Source organism: Dendrobates tinctorius, unplaced genomic scaffold, assembly GCF_039654945.1.
Source record: "Dendrobates tinctorius isolate UK_male_01 unplaced genomic scaffold, ASM3965494v1 ptg000126l, whole genome shotgun sequence".
NCBI classification, from domain to species: domain Eukaryota; kingdom Metazoa; phylum Chordata; class Amphibia; order Anura; family Dendrobatidae; genus Dendrobates; species Dendrobates tinctorius.
The window spans coordinates 25595387-25614899 of NW_027361794.1; positions in this window are offsets into that span (position 1 = coordinate 25595387).

Here is a 19513-nt window from a genome sequence, read left to right on the forward strand (position 1 = left end):
CTATGATCAGCTCTAATCCTGCCATCTCCACCGTTCTCATTACACAAGTATAAAACATATAATACTGGTGGATAAAACAAGACTGAGCACAAGACCTTCACAGCCGTCTACACATCATAGGGGAGATCTCCTGACACCTTCTCTACATCTACCTGATGATCCTGAGGAGCACTGGGATCTTCTTGGTTACAGTCCTGTGGAAGAAGAAGACGGGGACATCTCTCTGGTGTTGTCCTCTTACTGGATAGATCTGGAGGAAACACATACAGGGACTGAATTCATTCTCTACATACAGATAATTATAGGCCATGTGTATTTAGTCCTGTCTATTACCTGGTGATGTGAGGGGCTGGGGAACCTCCATTATGACGTTCTTGTACAGATCTCTGTGTCCTTCTAAATACTCCCACTCCTCCATGGAGAAATAGACAACGACATCCTGACATCTTATAGGAACCTGACATATACAATGATACCGTCATCCCCCCGATCCCTTCATAGTGTTACTGTATAATGTCCCAGCATTCCCAGCAGTGTCACCTCTCCAGTCAGCAGCTCAATCATCTTGTAGGTGAGTTCTAGGATCTTCTGGTCATTGATGTCCTCATGGATCAGGGGGTGAGGTGCAGGCCCCGTGATTGGGCTCAGGGGTCTTCCCCATCCCTCAGACATAGGGTCCTGACAGTGATCACTAGAGGTCTTCTTCACCACTGTGTAATCCTGGTTATGGAGAGACACATTAATAAATCTCACTACAGACATTCCCAGAGTCCTCACCTCTCCAGTTCTGTCCATCTGTTCTTCCCATAGATAAGAATGATGTAATGTGACATCATCAGAATCTCTCACCTCTCCAGTGAGACGGAAGAGGATCTCTAGGGTGAGGTGTAACATCCTCTCCGCCATCTTGTCTCTGTCCATATCCATCCTTGATGGGTAAATCAGGAAAATTCTCTTCTGTAGAAGATCTTCACTGAGAGGATCCGATATTGAAGAGACCTGAATGAGAAGAAGATGATCCGATGTAACATCATAAGAATCCTGTGTAATAATACAATTACTGGAGATAATAAGGGAAACATATGAGGAGATTTATTATCTTACAGGGTTTAGTTTTCTTCCCTGACATCTACTAATAAAACCTATATATTTAGGCCACAGACAACAAGCAGTTTCCTCCTCGGAGTCGGCAGCTGAACACGTTCCTCATAGACTCATCTTCCATAACGCTAATTCTCGTCTCATTACCGACACTGGAATCGGCATTAGCAATACTGCAGGAGAGATTCATTACACGCGACATGAGAAATAACTCCTTCATGATGAGGACGACATCTTCATCTTCTACTGCAGCTCTAGATACAGATTTGGCCAGAGTCGGTCACTGCCTCCATCCCCACCGGCCGTCTATATGAAGGTTTCCCGTCTTCCCCGCACTGGAATCTTCTATCACGTTAGATCTCAGCTCTGAGTCACACACAGAAGTTTGAGGCTTTTAGAAAAGATTTTTAGTTTCCACAATCACAACGGACAGAAATGATCTGATCCCAAAGTCTCCATGTACAGTGATTTATGGGGTTTATTTCTGGCCTTAGGCTTTCCTATATTACAAGAAAAACTCCAGAAAAAGCCGAAATTAAAATGTTTCTAAAGAAAAATTGGCTCCAACAATTCTTGTAAGAAGAAAAAATTATGCAAAAAGCAGAAGACACATTTTAGAATTTTTAACATGTTAAACTTTTATTAAAAAGAAATTAATCTGTTTGGGCCCCAGAACATAGATGTACACAGCAGGGACGGCACAGATGAGGCTTCAACAAAACCACTTGCTGCTGTGAAAAGCAAACATGACATCTAAGAAGGTGTGACAGAGTTTGGCTGAATGCCCCCCGCCTCCAAGTACTCAATAGTATGGGGCGGCCTAGTTACTACGATACTTACATGCCTAATAATGGGGTCTGGGCTGCAATGTATGAAGGTCTATTGGGCCGGGCCAGAGGCAGCGTCCAATAAGTTACCTTATAACGCCCCCATACACATTAGACTAAAGTTCCATGAAAACACTGATTTCGGGGGGTTTGGCCGACCATATAATGTATTTGCGGGCCTCCCGACAGATGATGTCAGGGCAGAGAAGGATCTGACATCCTGAATTTCAGAGGATAATCCGTCTGTTCTTCCTGTAGATAATCCTCCTCTAGAGGAGTCTGGAGGCGACTCTCTCATACAGACCACAGGAAAGCTGGAATATTTGTGTGTATGGGGGAGTCGGGAGAGATCGCCGTCTGACAAATGACCGCTCAGCCAACTCTGATCTCATGTGTATGGGGCCGTTAGTATTACACTGACAGGCAGTGATGATACACGGCACTACAGCAGTACAGGGCATCACCGGAGCCATCAGAGGCTTGTATGTTGTGTGATCGCACTGATCAGAGGGGTTTAAAAAAGGTTTAAAGGGGAAAAATATCACAGTTTCAGCAACAAGAAATATCCATCACTATATGGAAAGCAGAGTCACTGCACAATGTTAGTTACGTCACGTCCATAGCTACTTTATTATACTCTATTATCCTGTACACAGTGGAGTAGATAGAAATCACAGATCCCACAGCAATAGCTGGAATTGGACCCTCCAACGTAAAGAAAAAAAAATCTATCCATCTATATACACTGTTCAAAAAAATAAGGGGAACACTTAAACAACAGAATATAACTCCAAGTAAATCAAACTTCTGTGAAATCAAACTGTCCACTTATGGAAATTATTGGCAATTATCAAGACATCCTCAATAAAGGAGCGGTTCAGCAGGTGGGGACCACAGACCACATCTCAGTACCAATGCTTTCTGGCTGATATTTTGGTCACTTTTGAATGTTGGCTGTGCTTTCACACTCGTGGTAACATGAGACGGACTCTACAACACACACAAGTGGCTCAGGTAGTACAGCTCATCCAGGATGGCACATCAATGCGAGCTGTGGCAAGAAGGTTTGCTGTGTCTGTCAGCGTAGTGTCCAGAGGCTGGAGGTGCTACCAGGAGACAGGCCGGTACACCAGGAGATGTGGAGGGGGCTATATGAGGGCAACAACCCAGCAGCAGGATCTCTACCTCCGCCTTTATGCAAGGAGGAACAGGAGGAGCACTGCCAGAGACCTGCAAAATGATCTTCAGCAGGCCACAAATGTGCATGTGTCTGCACAAATGGTTAGAAACTGACTCCATTAGGATGGTCTGAGGGCCCGACGTCCACAGATGGGGGTTGTGCTCGCAGCCCAACACCGTACAGGACGCTTGGCATTTGCCACAGAACATCAGGATTGGCAAATTCACCACAGGCGCCCTGTGCTCTTAACAGATGAAAGCAGGTTCACACTGAGCACATGTGACAGACGTGACAGAGTCTGGAGACGCCGTGGAGAGCGATCTGCTGCCTGCCACATCCTTCAGCATGACCGGTTTGGCAGTGGTCAGTAATGGTGTGGGGTGGCATTTCTTTGGAGGCCACACGATGTTGGGCTGTGAGCACAACCCCCATGGAGACACAATTGTGCCTTTACCTGGAGATAAATTCCCAGTGGGGGCAATTTCCAAAATGCAATAACTTAAGTGGGGAATTTATCTCTTTTCACACTTAAGGGATCTGTATATGGAGTCTACAAACTACAGTGGGGAAAATAAGGATTTGTTACGCTGACAATTTTGGGGCTAAAGTCACATTTTTGTGAGGAAAAAAAAGTAGAATTGTCATTTTTTCCTTCCACATTGCTTATATTCCTCTCACACTATCCGAATTCAGATATTGTCCTGTCAGAAAGGAGAATACAGGGAGCGAAAGGGTTAATAGGACTCACAGGAGGAACCGGCCCAGACAGCAGAAGATCCAGTTGTGTCTGCCACATATATGGCTGCTCTGTGCACACAGGACCTGTGATGAGGTCACAGGAGGGGAGGAGTCAGGGGTCATATGATCAGGGGCCTCAGTGTGTGCAGGACTCAGTGTGCTGGAGCGCTCCCGATAATCAGCTGCGTGTGTCGCGCTGTGTGATAGTCACAGCACCTGCATGGAGGGCGACACATGCAGCTGATTATCGGGAGCGCTCCAGGGATCCGGGGTCCTGATGCAGCTATTCGGTAAGTGATATTAGCCAATAACAACTTCTCCGACGATATTCGCTCATCTCTAGTAATAACAGCTCAAAGAAATTCACCGAACTTTTCATTAAGTTTAATAGTAAGACCCTATTAAATATTGAGCACCAGCGGGACGAAGCATTGACAGCGGCATGTAAAAGTGTCGGCGCCCCTGGTCAAAATGACCGTTATTGTGAGCAGTAGTAAGATGAAGAAGAAATGATCTCTAAAAGGCCGAACCTCTAAGATCACACATGGCCTTTGTATTTTAGACAGAAATAATAATAGAAAAAAAAAATATATATATATATATATATATATAGAGAGAGAGAGAGAGACTTTTTTACAATTTCATAATTGCAAAAAGGAAAAAGGGGCGATGCAAAATTTTGGGCACCCTTGGAGATTTGTGTACTGAGATCATTTTGATCAAGATTTCACAACTTAATTAGCTTGTTAGGGTTATGGTGAGATCACATGGTGACCAGGAGCTACAGTCTGAGGAAAGGGCTAAAAAGCCTTCACTAGACCCCTGTACAGCTGTATAATGAGGCCCAGGCTTTATAGTGAAGGGACAGGAGTGAGGGTCTGTTCTCAGGAGCTACAGTCTGAGGAAAGGGCTAAAAAGCCTTCACTAGACCCCTGTACAGCTGTATAATGAGGCCTAGGCTTTATAGTGAAGGGACAGGAGTGAGGGCCTGTTCCCAGGAGCTACAGTCTGAGAAAAGAGCTAAAAAGCCTTCACTAGACCCCTGTACAGCTGTATGATGAGGCCCAGGCTTTATAGTGAAGGGACAGGAGTGAGGGCCTGTTCCCAGGAGCTACAGTCTGAGAAAAGAGCTAAAAAGCCTTCACTAGACCCCTGTACAGCTGTATGATGAGGCCCAGGCTTTATAGTGAAGGGACAGGAGTGAGGGCCTGTTCCCAGGAGCTACAGTCTGAGGAAAGGGCTAAAAAGCCTTCACTAGACCCCTGTACAGCTGTACAATGAGGCCCAGGCTTTATAGTGAAGGGACAGGAGTGAGGGCCTGTTCCCAGGAGCTACAGTCTGAGGAAAGGGCTAAAAATCCTTCACTAAACCCCTGTACAGCTGTATAATGAGGCCCAGGCTTTATAGTGAAGGGACAGGAGTGAGGGCCTGTGCCCAGGAGCTACAGTCTGAGGAAAGGGCTAAAAAGCCTTCACTAGACCCCTGTACAGCTGTATAATGAGGCCCAGGCTTTATAGTGAAGGGACAGGAGTGAGGGCCTGATCCCAGGAGCTACAGTCTGAGGAAAGGGCTAAAAAGCCTTCACTAGACCCCTGTACAGCTGTATAATGAGGCCCAGGCTTTATAGTGAAGGGACAGGAGTGAGGGCCTGTTCCCAGGAGCTACAGTCTGAGGAAAGAGCTAAAAAGCCTTCACTAGACCCCTGTACAGCTGTATAATGAGGCCCAGGCTTTATAGTGAAGGGAAAGGAGTGAGGGCCTGTTCCCAGGAGCTTCAGTCTGAGGAAAGAGCTAAAAAGCCTTCACTAGACCCCTGTACAGCTGTATAATGAGGCCCAGGCTTTATAGTGAAGGGACAGGAGTGAGGGCCTGTTCCCAGGAGCTACAGTGTGAGGAAAGGGTTAAAAAGCCTTCACTAGACCCCTGTACAGCTGTATAATGAGGCCCAGGCTTTATAGTGAAGGGACAGGAGTGAGGGCCTGTTCCCAGGAGCTACAGTCTGAGGAAAGAGCTAAAAAGCCTTCTCTAGACCCCTGTACAGCTGTATAATGAGGCCCAGGCTTTATAGTGAAGGGACAGGAGTGAGGGCCTGTTCCCAGGAGCTACAGACTGAGGAAAGGGCTAAAAAGCCTTCACTAGACCCCTGTACAGCTGTATAATGAGGCCCAGGCTTTATAGTGAAGGGAAAGGAGTGAGGGCCTGTTCCCAGGAGCTACAGTCTGAGGAAAGAGCTAAAAAGCCTTCACTAGACCCCTGTACAGCTGTATAATGAGGCCCAGGCTTTATAGTGAAGGGACAGGAGTGAGGGCCTGTTCCCAGGAGCTACAGTGTGAGGAAAGGGTTAAAAAGCCTTCACTAGACCCCTGTACAGCTGTATAATGAGGCCCAGGCTTTATAGTGAAGGGACAGGAGTGAGGGCCTGATCCCAGGAGCTACAGTCTGAGGAAAGGGCTGAAAAGCCTTCACTAGACCCCTGTACAGCTGTATAATGAGGCCCAGGCTTTATAGTGAAGGGACAGGAGTGAGGGCCTGTGCCCAGGAGCTACAGTCTGAGGAAAGGGAAAGGGCTAAAAAGCCTTCACTAGACCCCTGTACAGCTGTATAATGAGGCCCAGGCTTTATAGTGAAGGGACAGGAGTGAGGGCCTGTGCCCAGGAGCTACAGTCTGAGGAAAGGGCTGAAAAGCCTTCACTAGACCCCTGTACAGCTGTATAATGAGGCCCAGGCTTTATAGTGAAGGGACAGGAGTGAGGGCCTGTGCCCAGGAGCTACAGTCTGAGGAAAGGGCTAAAAAGCCTTCACTAGACCCCTGTACAGCTGTATAATGAGGCCCAGGCTTTATAGTGAAGGGACAGGAGTGAGGGCCTGTTCCCAGGAGCTACAGTCTGAGGAAAGGGCTAAAAAGCCTTCACTAGACCACTGTACAGCTGTATAATGAGGCCCAGGCTTTATAGTGAAGGGAAAGGAGCCAGAAGAGCCGGACTGCCCATCACTAACCTGCAGAGCCGCACTCCACATATATGGCTGCTCTGTGCACAGGACCTGTGATGAGGTCACAGGAGGGGAGGAGTCAGGGGTCACATGATCTCCGGAGTGAAGACGCTCCATGGAGGCTTCTCCTCAGTCAGTGACATTCCCGCCATTATTCGCCCCTCACTACTGGCACAATTACCCCGCGCCGCCTTCTCTACACAGTGTTATGTGTGGAATGTAACGTGTGATTTCTCTGGAGGGAAATAGACCCCACACAGGAGGGAATTCTCACCAGTTACCGGCCGTCTACTATATGGCGGCATATGATTGTGCTATCGACTCCACACCAGGAGCTAAAATGCCCAAATCTTGGTTATTTCCCCCCTTCCAGAGTCCGGCTGAGGCCGGGGTCACACTTGGGAGAAACTCGCCTGAGTCTCGCACCTCAGGGCCCTTGTGGATTAGCCTCTGTAGGGGAAACGACACCGGCTGTCAGGGACAGGGGGCCCCAACATAAATCCAATATTCGCTGTAAGAAAACCCAACCTGATGCCGCCATTCGGGGTAACCAATGCTCCGGCAGTCTGTGACAATGTCAGTAATTATATTTTTCTCACTGATTGGTAGATTTGTGGTAATTTTCCTGGATGATATAGTGAGTTACTCCCGTCCTCTGGAGGAGCATGCTGAGCATGTCAGACAGGTTCTCCAGGTTCTACGTGACAACTATTTATTTGGTAACCTGGAGAAATGACAATTTGTTTTTCCAGCAGTTCCAGTTCTCAGGACATGTGGCTTCTGCATTGGGGTCTCAGATGGACCCTGTTACGGTCCCAGCAGTCCCTTCATTGGTTTTATCCAAGTAACCTGAAAGTGTTACAGAGATTTCTTTTAGTCGAGATACTGAGGAACAAACAAGCGAAAAATAGGGTCTTACCTGATAACCAGATGTAATGAGAGTAGGGGAGTATACACTCACCTGATGGAGTGGCGCCTTTACACCATGCTCAGTGCATCAATCAGCTGCTGCAGGACCCGGGGCCAAAGACCGAGCAGAAGAGCTGATCCGGGTATAATGTGTCTGTACCTGCGCTGCTGATGGAGACGATCGGAGATGGAGATTTTCATTAAAAATGTTTATTCACATAGTTTTTCAAAGTCATCGCGTTTCACAGTCACGCAGGATGTCTTCCTCAGGACGTAACCTGATAGCGGATAAACATGTCAAGCCTGGAACGTTTTATATGCAGTCTTTATAATAATAATAATAATCTCTTTATTTATATAGCGCCAACATATTCCGCAGCGCTTTACAGTTTGCACACATTATCATCGCTGTCCCCGATGGGGCTCACAATCTAAATTCCCTATCAGTATGTCTCTGGAATGAAAAAAGCCAACAAAGCACAAGATGTCAAAGTTCATGAGAAAGTCCGTCACACAAAGATAAATTATAGATCATGAGAAAACAGAACACACTTACATACAATAATTATATTATAAAGTGCCTATGAATGAAGTGAGGTCACCTAAAAGAATGAATAAAAATATACTGTATCTTCTGACTATAAGCCGCACCGGACCATAAGACGCTCCCCAAATATTCAGAAAGATAATAGGGAAAAAGTTAATGTGTGAAATGGGGGTCTGTCCCATAGTCCAAATTCAGTAAACCCGGGGGGGGATCGGCAGCGCTGGTGGAGCCGGGTCACAGGAGGTGTTCGGGGATCCGGCGATGATCTGACTTATCCCAGGCTGGTGCAGCAGGAGGCTCTGTAACATCTGTAATCTCACTGAGCCCATTTGGAGTAAGGGGGTTTAGTTTATAAATCCAGAAGATTTCTTCCCGATGTAGTTGTCCAATGCGATTCTGATCCTGTGGGGGAATCTCCTCTGTGGGGAATATTCTCAGTTTTGTGGAATCTTTCTTGTGTTTGATGGTGCAGTGACGTGAAAGCCCATGTTGGAGAAAACCCTATGGAGTATTGGAACGGTGTGAGTTCAGCCTTTTGGGGAGGGGTTGGGTCGTCCTTCCCACATATAATTTCTGGTATGAGCATATAATCACGTGTGTAACATAACTGGTGGAACATGACATGGGAGTTTTGATCGGGAAAATTTCACCAGTAGAAATAAGGGTGAATTCAGAGAGACCATGGCAGATCGAGTCACAACAGAGGCAAGTTTTCAGATTGCATGTAATGGTTTTATTCGGGAGACAGGCGATTTTTAGCAAATCTTCCTTCTTCTCTTTTATGTTTCTTGGTGCTAGGACATTTTTCAATGATGGAAGTCTTCAAAATGTCAAAAAGGGATTGCTGGGTAATGTTTTTCCCACTCCAGCTGTCTGACATGCTCATGATGCTCCTGCAGAGGACGTGAGTAACTCAATATATCATCCAGGTAAACTACCGCAAATCTACCCATCGGGGAGAAAAAAAATGACATTTTCAAAGACTGCCGGAGCATTGTTTAATCTGAATGGCATCACCAAATTTTCAATATGACCCTCCGGTGCATTGACTGCGGCCTTCCATTCATCACTATGGAGGGCACTGTACTGCATAAGGAAAGTGCCCCTGACTGGGGTGCCTTTCCTCCCCTCCCCTTAGGGTTAATTGAGCTGGCCCACCCATGTTGCTTTGGGGCAGGTATTTAGTATTGTAGGGCCAATGGGGATCAGGAAGGGGTTAGTACAGCCCCTTCCTGTAGTTATATAGCACCAGTCACCAGGCCGCCCTCCCTCTTTCTCATGGCAGCTAATCCTGGAAGTGCTTGTCGAGCACTGTCTGGCGGTATTATGGCAGACCCTCTAATGGAGGCCCTGCGATTGCGCGTGCTGCAAGAGGGAGAGTCCTGGCTGCATAGTTTCCTGGCGGGGATTGACACTCACCTAGCATCCCCACGGGCTGCGGCTTCTCTGGGGGCACCTGGTCCTGGCGCGGCTTCACCGCGGTCGGGTCCGGCCGCCGCCGCGGTGGTACAGGAGGATCAGCCGGCGGCGGTGGGGGTGAGTGGAGGCAGGCGGTCCGAGCGTCGATCCCGCCCTCCTTTAAGGCTGCGCGATGCCTCGCCGGCGCTGGCTGGGGTTTCCCGGCGGCGCGCGGCTAGGCGGAAGTCGCCGCCCCCAGACTTCCGGTCCAGGGACACAGATCGTGCAGCGGCGCCTGCACGTGGGAAAAAGAGGCGCGGGTCCAGGGTTAGGGAGGCGGAGGGTCCCGGGCAAGCGAGCGGCATATCGGTGGTGGTTGGGAGGGATCAGGGCCAGTCGGCACGGGGGAGTAATTTGGTTGGGGACGTGGGAACAATAATGGGAGGGAGGCACAGTGCGTCCTCCTCTGGGTCAACCGAGGACAGGGTCATTGAGCAGCCCATTGCGCCCAGGGTGGAGGAACGGGGGGGGGCAGTGTGTCCCAGATTACTTTGGCGGGGGTTCAGGCATCCTCTCCTCTCGTAGGGTTGTGTGTGCCGAGCACTACAGTGCTTGCTCCTGCGCCGCAGGGTGGTGGCGTTCAAGGGGATGTCGGTTTGGGCCAGGCTTCGGCTACTGCCGTAGCCGGTGATAGCAGGGAGACTTCCGTGGCTGCTCCAGTGGCTGATTACCCCCCGAAAGGGAGGCGAGGCAGGCGTAGATGCCGGGGATCCTCCTCCTCCTCTTCCACTTACTCATCATCCCCGCAGACGCGTCGGCACGGGCACCACGCATCGCAGCGTCGCCATAAGAAATCAAGGCACTCTGGCCGCAGAGCGTCCTCTCGTGGTCGTCACCGTCCCCGGTCCTCGAGACGTGGCTCTCCATCTTCAATGTCAGAGGTGTCCAGCGCGTCTGTGAGTCCCGAGCTGATCCGTGGTCCTCCTCCCGAGCGTCGGGAGTCGAGGGCTCGATCAAGGACTTTCAGCCTAGTCGAGACGGGCGCGACTCCTGAGGCTACAAGTCACGGCATCAACGTTCTGGCGGGTCATCCGGGAGCCGGAGTTCCTCCATCTATGGGAGTCCCTCCTCCAACGGTGAATCCGGGTGAGTGTTCCCTGTTGGGATCTTCAAGTGTGGATAACGCAGCTATGATATCGGTTTTGCGAGCGTTGATAGGGCAATTGCCCCCTACGGCTGGCACAGCAACGGAGTGTCAAAAGGTGGATTCCCCGTTAGCAGGGGTGTATAAGGATACCATGTTTTGTGGGGTTAGTGCGCTAGGGTCGCACATTGATGATGATACCAAAAAGAAGATTTGGAGTAATGATTATATAGATATTTGGTCGCTGGTCTCGGTGGACCAGCACACCGTGGATAAAGAAAGGAGGTCGGTTGAGAGGTTTTCAGAGAGAGTTCGTCCCAAGGTGGCTAAGACTATGAATAATTGGTTGCAAGCTTTCGCTGTACTGGGTTGCATCATGGGGCTGAAGCATCCGAGCCGCTGCTCCGAGCTGTTTATTTACCAGGATATGATTTACAATTCATATAAGGCTCATGGGGGATCGGCTTGGTGGAAGTACGATGAGGAATTCAGGAGGCGTTTAGCCCTTCACCCGGAAATTGGCTGGGGGGTGAAGGCGACTGAGGTGTGGCTGCGCCTTATGATGACTCAGAAGCAGTATCCCTTTCCGTCAGCGGCTGCTGGACAAGGATCAACAGGTTCCGGTTCAGTGGTCGTGCGGAGACCGGGTACCTGTTGGTTGTTCAATGAGGGACATTGTCGTTTTTACGGCCTCTGCAAATTCCGACATGAATGTTCGGCATGTGGAGGACCCCACCCGGCTTCCAGGTGTTCCCGCCCTGCGGGAAAGCTGCCAGTCAAGCCGCAGCAACCTGAGAGGAAAGACGCCGGTGAACGTGGTCGCGATGGAGCCATGGTTGGACCGTTATCATAATAAGGAGGCTGCAGGTATACTGCATTTTGGTTTTTCAGAAGGTTTTTCATCCCTTTTAAATTGCATAGGTCCCTCGGTTTTGCGTCAAATTTGAAGTCTGCTCGGGAACACCCGGAGGTCCTGGTGGCGAAAGCGCAGAAGGCGGTAGCGTTGGGTAGAATGGCTGGTCCATTTGTATCACCGCCATTTCAGGATTTTAGAGTATCACCGTTGGGAGTGGTGCCGTAGAAAGACCCGGGTTCCTTTCGTATGATTCACCATTTGTCTCACCCGAAGGGGTCTTCGGTGAATGATGGTATTTCCCCTGAGGATGCGTCAGTATCGTATGCATCTTTTGACAGGGCTGTGGCTTTGGTCAGGGACGCGGGTAATGGAGCCTGGTTGGCGAAGTCTGATATTGATTCGGCGTTTCGTTTGCTTCCGGTGCACCCGGACTGTTTTCATTTGTTGGGTTGTCAAGTAGAAGGAGAGTTTTATTTTGACATGTGTCTTCCCATGGGATGTTCTATTCCGTGTTATTATTTTGAACTTTTTAGTTCATTTTGGAGTGGGTGGTGAGATGGGAGTCTGGAATGAGGTCTGTCACTCATTACTTGGATGATTTCCTTTTTGTCGGCCCCAATGACTCAGAGGTGAGCAGCACTTTGCTTTCAACATTCACATCTATTGTGCGGACCTTTGGTGTACCTCTATCACCAGAGAAGACCATCGGTCCGGTTCAAACCTTGTTGTTTTTAGGCATTGAAATTGATACGGTGGCAATGGTGTATCGATTGCCAGGCGACAAGATTTAGAAGTTGGTCTCGTTGATTGAGGGTTTCATGTCTGTTCGGAAGGTTACACTGTTGCAGATGCAATCACTGTTGGGATAGTTGGTTTTTGCGAGCAGAGTTATGCCGGTAGGTAGGGCATTTTCACGTCGGCTGTCGTTGGCTACGAAAGGGGCCTCCAGCCCGCACCACAGGGTGCGGTTGACGAGGGTCATGAAGGCGGATTTGGAGGTGTGGCTCTCTTTTTTGCAAACATTCAACGGGCATACTTGCTTTATGTTACCGTGCCGGACGGCACAGGATTTGCTTTTGTTTACATCAGTGGATGGTGTCGTTGGTTTCACGGCAGGTTTTGGGAACCGTCTGTGTCGGGAGACTTGGTCGGAGTTTTGGACCAGGTTGGGTTTTGATTGTGACAGGACCCTGTGCGAGATTTTTCAATTCTTGTATTGATTGAGTTATGGGGCAATTTGCTGTGCAATCAGGAGATTCATTGGAAGACAATTACTCCAGGGGTGTCTCGCTGTCTCAATCATATGTCGTCTAGGTCTCCGCCGGTCTTGGGCCTTCTTCGTAGATTGGCTTTGCTCTGTTTGAAATTCAACATTTGGCTTCAGGGCTCAATTGGTACAAGGCCCTGATGTTTTGTTGCTTAACTTTTCTGATTTTTCTGACCTCCTTGGTCAGCTCATAGGTATAGCAGGTAAAGTTTGCAGTTCTGCGTTTGAAGCGGCTCTTGTGTCCGCTGCTTTTGGGACTGGCATTTTTCGGAGCCTTACGGGTAGGGGAGTTGGTTCCACGTTCGAAGCTTGATTTGTGGTGTGGTTTGCGGTTTGAGGACGTGGTTTTCTTGGAAGGGTCCGTGCGCGTGAGAATACGTAAATCGAAGACTGATCCTTTGGGTAGGGGTTCCTGGGTTCTGCTGCGTGCTGCTAGATTCTCGTTGTGCCCGGTTGCTTTACTTCGGTCGTATGTAGCTGTTAGGACCGGAGGTAGTTTTTTCTTTTCGCATGCAGATGGTTTACCTTTAATTAGGTATCAATTTCAGGCTGTGTTTAATAGATGCTTGAAGGGGTTAGGAGTTCCAGCTGGTGAGTATGGCACTCATTCTTTTCGCATTGGGGCAGCTACGGAGGCGGCAAATGAGGGTCTTCCTGATGCTGAAGTTCAAAGGATAGGGAGGTGGAAGTCGGCATGCTTTGCTCGTTACATTCGTCCGGATTTGTTATATTAACAATTTCTTTTTCCGCAGATTCCGTCAGACCGACTGTATGGTTGCTGGGACATTCCTACATCTTCTGGGCGGCGCAACGAGCCGAGTGTCGCCCGGGTGGACGGCACCTTGGATTTCGGGACGTAGCGTTTATGTGGAGAGGCATTAGGGGCCTGCAGTGGCCGCAAGTTTTACCTGAGGTGGTTTCGATTGCAAGGGGAGCTCGGGGGCCGAGCATTCTGGTGCTACATGCGGGGGTAACGATCTTTGCTCGTACAAGGTGGCGGAGCTTTTGACTATGATGCGGGCTGATATGGAACGCTTTCATAGTTTTTTCCAGGAATTGGTGCTGGTTTGGTCAGAGATTGTCCCGAGGGCGGTGTGGCAAGGGGCTCGAGATGGTATGGCAGTTGAGCGCACGAGGAGGTCTATCAATGCCCGTATCTCTAAGTTTGTGCGTGAGAAATTCGGTGTGGTTGTTCGTCACAGACAACTGGAAGGAAATAACAGTGCCCTGCTAAGGCCTGACGGGGTGCAATTGGACGACATCGGGCTCGATATCATCTTATCCGGTTTGCAGGATGGGGTAGAGCAAGCTTTGTTATGGATGGGTGGGGGTCGGAGTCCTGTTTAGAAAACAGGATCCTCCGTGGCGGTGTAAGAAGGAATGGCACAAAGCTACGGCTCGCTGGCTGACTTGCCTGCGATTACAGAGCAGGGCATTTGCGGCGAGTGTGTGTTAAGAGAAGCTAAGTGCCTCTAAAATGGTTGTTTGAGATACATTCAATAAAGCTGTGACCGACCTTCACCCATCATTTGGTTTCCGTGTTTGATTTATTAATGGTTAAGTGGGGTAGAGGAAATGCTATTGGGGTTCTAGCCCTGAGTCACAACAGTCTTGTGTATACGTATAAGAGTAATCATAAGGAATTGAAAGAATTGTCACCCAGATCCTTCTTGCAATTTTATTCCATGGTGAAACGTGACATCAAACCATATTAGAGTGCGGCGTGCAGGTAGCAGGGAGCTATACAGATGAGAGAGCCTGACGGACTACGGCCGTTTCGCACTTGCTTAGCGCTTCTACCGGTCCATGCTTGTCAGGGGGTTACACTACTTCCTCTTAACAAGGGTTAGGGAATGGTTAACTGAGAAGTGCAAAACATTTATAGTGAGTACAGTGAGATGATTAATATAAAAAATGTAAAGAAATATAACATAGATCATAGCCACACAGACATATTCAATGTATCACTGAGGCCAAGGGGAACTTGTGCATCACAATCCACAATCCATGCTGCTTCTCTTGTTAGTAGTAATCTATTCTGGTCACCGCCTTGTACGGGATAATCAGCGGGCTCAATTCCTGCAGATCTCAGCACATTGGGGTCTGCATTATGGACCTCTCTTATATCATTTATGTCACAGATCCTTCTCCTGTGTAACTGAATGGAAATGTTCTCTGAGCCTGATGTGCCGCGGTCTAATAGTCTGGGCAATATAATAATCATCCTGGGCAGTATATGACATAAAGCGCTTGCTCTGTGCGGCCCGTGATTAGTTTATCTACCGTCATCGCCCCGATCCTCAGATTTCTCCTGTAAGATGGAGATGACAGAAGGAGCGATCCCCACAATGGAAATGGCCTCTTGGACGTCTTCCATGTAACCAGATGACTTTATTGTTTTTCTCCTGGAATCTTTCCTGTAGCGATAAGTCATCTAAGTCACCGCTTCTTCTAGAAGCAATCGAGGGTTGTTCTTTGCTGCTACGGCTAAATCTTTATCTCCTCACAAATGCCAATTCCTGTTTATCGCTGATTACATTCATATTGGGATTAGGTGTAAAAGTAACAATGAACCTTTTATTATCTCGTCCTTCTTTCTGCTCTTCCTCCTGGATCTTGTAACTAGACCCACATGGATTCCTCCATCGCTCTAGCACAGTGTAATAATGTTGGCGGATAACCTCTGTGTAATAAGTCGTCTGTCAGGTCATTCGCTTGTTGTAGGAAACCTTCTTCTCTACTATTCATTGTTCTCAGCCTCAGATACCGGCTGTATGGTCGGCCTCTGTTAGTATGTTCCAGGTGCGCATTATTAGAATGGAGGGACATATTGGTGGCTGCAGGTTTTTATAGGTGCTGGTTATTATTCTACCATCCACTATTTTATTATTCACATCTGAGAAATCTAAGTTATTCTGTCCAAATTGTGAATAAATCTCATATTAACCTTATTCTCCTCGTTCATATATGTAATGAAATCATTAACCCCTTTCTGTCCCAGCCCACACCAGAAACACATCATCCATGTACCGGTGGTCCGCACGGAGGTGTCAGGTGGGGGTTTTACACAATAAATATATTTATTTCCAAAGTCTGGCAAGAACAAATTAGTGAAACTGCAGCATCTGGCGCCCCCATCGCTGTCCCCGTCATCTGGGTGGACCAGCTGCTCCCAAAAGAGAAGGCCTTATGGGACAATATAACATTCAGGCTTTCCAGGATGAATCCAATATAGTCATCTGTTTCAGCAGTTTTTTCCATAGATTGTTTATTGCTTCCAGTCCTGTGATTTGTGGAATTCGTGCGTACAAGCTCCCGACGTCGATCAAAGCCAATTTATAACCCTCCTGCCAATCTATACCGGACACAGTTCTCTATAAATCTCCGGTGTCCTTGATGTGAGCAGGTGCTATTCTCAGTAATGGTGTCAGACACCGGTCTATAAATGTAGATAAAGATTCTGTTACTGATCCGACCCCGCACACTATCGGGCGGCCTGGTGGGGGCGCTGCGTCTTTGGGGACTTTAGGAATATAATACCAATGCGGCTTGTGTGGAAATTCAGGGAAGAGTTTCTCTGATATTAGACAATCGTCCCTTCTCTATGTGAAATCTCAGAGAAGATCTTAGTTGTTCCTTCTCGTTATTTGTGGGATCAGCGCTTGTTTTTCTCTGTGCTGCTCTCTGATCGCTGTCTTTCTGCTCCTTACTATATTGTCCATTGCTACTAACACTACATTATTGCCTTTATCGGCTTCTCTAATAACAGGATCTTGGCAGTTTTTATCTCCTTCAGTGCTCGCTGTTCTTTTTTGTTACATTATCTGTTGTTTTTGTACAGCACTGCCTGTGTGTCTTTTACCCCTCTGTAAAAAAACATAAAAACAATTAACCCGATCAGTAAACACCGGAAATAGAAAAATGTGAGAATTGCCAAAATTACGTATTTATGGATGGCACAATTCCACAAAAAATGCTGTAACGAGCAATCACAATTGTACTAATAAAACGTTATCTCGTCCTGCAGAAAATAATCCATCATACAGCTCCACCGGAGGAAAATAACAATGTTACGGGGCTCGGGAAATGGAGGAACTGCTCCAAAAATGTTTCTTTCCAAACCTCAGATTTTTTTTTCTCCACTAAAAGAATAATAAAAACTGGACATGTTCGGTGTTGCCATAATCATAGTGATGAGGAGAATCATATCACACGGTCAATTATACCACAAAATGTACAAAAACAATTCACAAAAAACAATGTCAGAATTGCTTTTTTCTCGATTTCACCGCACTTGGAATTTTTCCCTCGTTTTTGAGTACACTATGTGGTAAAATTAAGGGAGTCATTGAAAAGTACAACTCGCCCCGCAAACATCAAGCCCTCATATGTCTATGTGGCCAGAGAGATAAAGAGTTATGGATCTGGGAAGAGGGGAAGGAAAAAACAGAAACAAAAAATGAAAATGGGCCGCAGCATGAAGGGGTTAATTGCGACTTTCTGCCACTTACAGGGAAAGTTAGAAATTAGTTGTGTCAGGTCAGCGTTATGTTCATGGCTTCTGATTTAGAGGAGTTGACTATAAAGAAACATACCTGTGATTCCAGCTTACTCCGTGTCTCTGGCACCGGTAGGGTCCTGGTTACCAATAGGGGGCGACTGGAAAAAGATCTGGTCACTAGCGATGGGCGAACCCGAACTGTAAAGTTCCGACCCTGTACCAAACATATACTGCTCGGTCATAAGCTCCTGAACATGGTTTTCCATGGGAAACTCGTGTTTTATTGTTCAGGTCCAAAGCCTGTAATAGCATAAAATTAATAATAAACATTATCCTTATACTTACCTGTCCAGCGATGCGTCCTCCCATCCCGCTGTCTCCCGGCCACATCTGCTTCCGGGGCTGCGCATTACCTTCCGGCGGTATTCACTGAACTCGGCAGTCTTCGGCTTTTTCTGGAAGTGTTCGTGCGGTGATGTCAGAGTTCATCCCAGTTCATGGGTCGAGCCGTGAACTGGGGTGAACCCTAACGTCACCACACAAACGCCACCGACGCCGACCGAAAATTGCCGAATGGTGGAGTAAATAACCCGGAAGTTAATGAGCGCCCCCGAAGTAGATGCAGCCGGGAGGCAGTGAGATGGGAGGACATGTCGCTGGACCAGTAAGTATAATTATGTTTATTATTAATTTTATACTTTGTTTTACAGCCCCCCGCCTCATCCCATATCTGTAAAGTCCAAGCTCGGGGTTCGGATGCAAGTTCGCGTCATCTCCGGCCCCGAGCTCGAACTTTACAAAAAACTCGGGTGAACCCACCGATCCCGATCATCTGGGGTTCGCCCATCACTACTGGTCACAATTAGAAACTTTTTCTCTGATCTCAATGTGTCTTATTTGTTTCTTATTTCCCCATAATACAACGGTCACAAGATCGCCGATCTGCACTTTACTCTCCGATGGTGACGATCCTCTAGACCTCCGGACAGTCAGGAGCATTGGATCCCATCTGTGTCTCCCCACTAGTCTAACAATGGACGCTCTCTCCGCGATCATTTCCTCCTCTATACGGTTATTACGGGGAATGACGCTGTGATGACTTCTCTTCTGGGAGAGACACAGATCACAGGTGACTAATATTGCAGTGTGAATAGAAACTTATATTTCCGGTATTTTTCTGCCCTTACATTGTGGGTTATGAGGTGTTTGGGGCTTGTTTTTTGTTCCGCCCTTTTCCCTTTGTTTTTATCTTTCCAGTTGGTAATTGGGATTCTAATATAAGCCCATATATCCGGGAAGTGTCAGGTGCTGGGATCTCATTATATTATTAATAACAATTTCATTCCCGATTTTTCCCGTCATTTATTGCTCGTTACATTCTCTCTATATAATAACAGATTCCTCTTTGTTACACGTCCTAATACTGATCATTTATATCTCTATATTGTAGAGGAAACATTTTTATGAGTGTATACACTTCACCACAAACACTTCCCATAGATTTTATTATCCATCACTGTTATTAAGCTGCTTCTCTCTTTATATCTTTACCATATCACTGTTTATTCTCTTTTCTTACCCGTTGCACAGTTGCACTCTCACTGGTCACTTGGTGGGGTCACATTTGGCTCTTTTCACCTGCATTGTTTTGTTTCCGGACCCCCCTCACTATCACTTCACCTGACTGATCGCTACCAGATGGCTCTATGCAGCATTATTCATCTTGGTCTTACCAACAGGTTTTCATCCTGAACCTCCTGCTTCACTGGGGATGCTGAACGCTTGCGTGGTGTGGACCCATCCGATCTCCATGGTAACGAGTCCATCTAGCGTCATTCCGGTCACTCCCCCTCAGTGACACCATCCAATAGGAGGTGCCCGGAGGCGGCGTTCCCCGGGATGGCATGTGACGCTGTTTCCTGGATCCCACGTGGGGTGAACTCGCTTCCTGTGACCTCTGGCATTTGCCCCAGGTCGTTCGGGTTACACCAATAAGCCATCAGGGGTATGTCCCCACCACTATTAGGTGTCACGCCAATAACATGAACCTGGACA